The sequence below is a fragment of the Saimiri boliviensis genome, chromosome 12 (assembly GCF_048565385.1).
Source record: "Saimiri boliviensis isolate mSaiBol1 chromosome 12, mSaiBol1.pri, whole genome shotgun sequence".
NCBI lineage: Eukaryota > Metazoa > Chordata > Mammalia > Primates > Cebidae > Saimiri > Saimiri boliviensis.
Window position 1 is genome coordinate 96,447,145 of NC_133460.1, and position 1,271 is coordinate 96,448,415.

Genomic DNA, 1,271 nt, shown 5'->3' on the forward strand with positions numbered 1-1,271 from the left:
CTCAGGAACATGCATCTTGGCTGATTGAAAGCAGAAGGTTTTATTACCTTTTTCCCCCAGTTACCCTGTTTTCTAAGTTTTGCAGAAAGCACCAAAGTTTGGGAGACCCAGCAGACTCAGAGCCAGAGATTTTGAAATCTGTAGGTGACAAACCACAGCCCCAGGGCCAAGTGCAGCCCGCCACCTGATTCTGTAAAGTTTTTTTTGTTTTGGTTTTACTGTGACTATGTATTTTATTTAGTCATTTTTGTTTACAACTGAAACTCTGGGAATTCAAAGTTAACATCCTTGCCTGTGAGCTTCTCATAGACACCAGAAAAAGTTTCAAAGTTTCAACCTTCTGTTCCACATTGTTCTGCTGTGGCTTTGTCCAAATGAACCTTTATGAGCTGGCTGCCATCCAATTTCATGTATATTCTCTTTCACACAATTTCATTTGGGAAGACCAAGTATTCAAGGACTGCATCATGCACAGATGTCAGGTACAGCTCCTGGGATGCTTTTGCTTATTTTTTGTATGGCTTTTTCGAGTTGGCTTAGGCAGAATTCTCCTCTGAGCGATAAGGACAACATGGTTCCCAGTGAACTTTTTCTCCAATTCAGGTACTAGAAGGACTTGGATTTTCTGGAAAGATTTCAGTGGAGGAATGGGAACAAGGATAATGATAGCTTTCCACCACCAGCAACTTCAATTTCCTTGGCTGCCATAATATTCAGCTCCCTGAGCTGAGCCTTGAGGTCTGGGTTCATCTCCAGCTCGAGAAGAGCCTGGGAGATGCCGGACTCAAACTCACCCAGCTTCTCACCATTAGGCTTCATGACTTTGGCGCTCAAACTGAACATGGCCTTCTCCTAGTGAGCAAGGCCTGCTGTTCCAGGGCTGACTCCTAAAAGTGTTTTCCTCAACACCAGCAGAAAAGTCCTGATTCTGTGAAGTTTTATTGGGACATAAGCATGCTTATTTATCTTTATATCTATGGCTGCTTTCATACTATGGCAGAGTTAAGTAGTTGTGACAGAGGCCATATGGTCTACAAAGCCTAAATATTTACTACCTGGATTTTATTTAAAAGAAAAAAAAAAAAAAAGTTTGCCACCTGTTGATGTAGAGGGTAATAAACCCTCACTGCTACCTTTACAAAGGTGTTTACATCCTAGCTAATCCCTCTTCCATCCTCTCTGGCTCTCACAGAAGATCTGTAGTTAAATCAATCTGAGACCAAATGGAGAGGTCCACAGTCCAGATGAGGATAAGGTAAAAAGCCCTCCAT

General features: G+C 42.3%; 1 pseudogene; it reads right to left on the reverse strand.

Moving 5' to 3' along the window:
• Positions 1-251: 251 nt before the first annotated feature.
• On the reverse strand, positions 252-843 carry LOC101038283 (small ribosomal subunit protein eS7-like; annotated as a pseudogene).
• Positions 844-1,271: the final 428 nt, after the last annotated feature.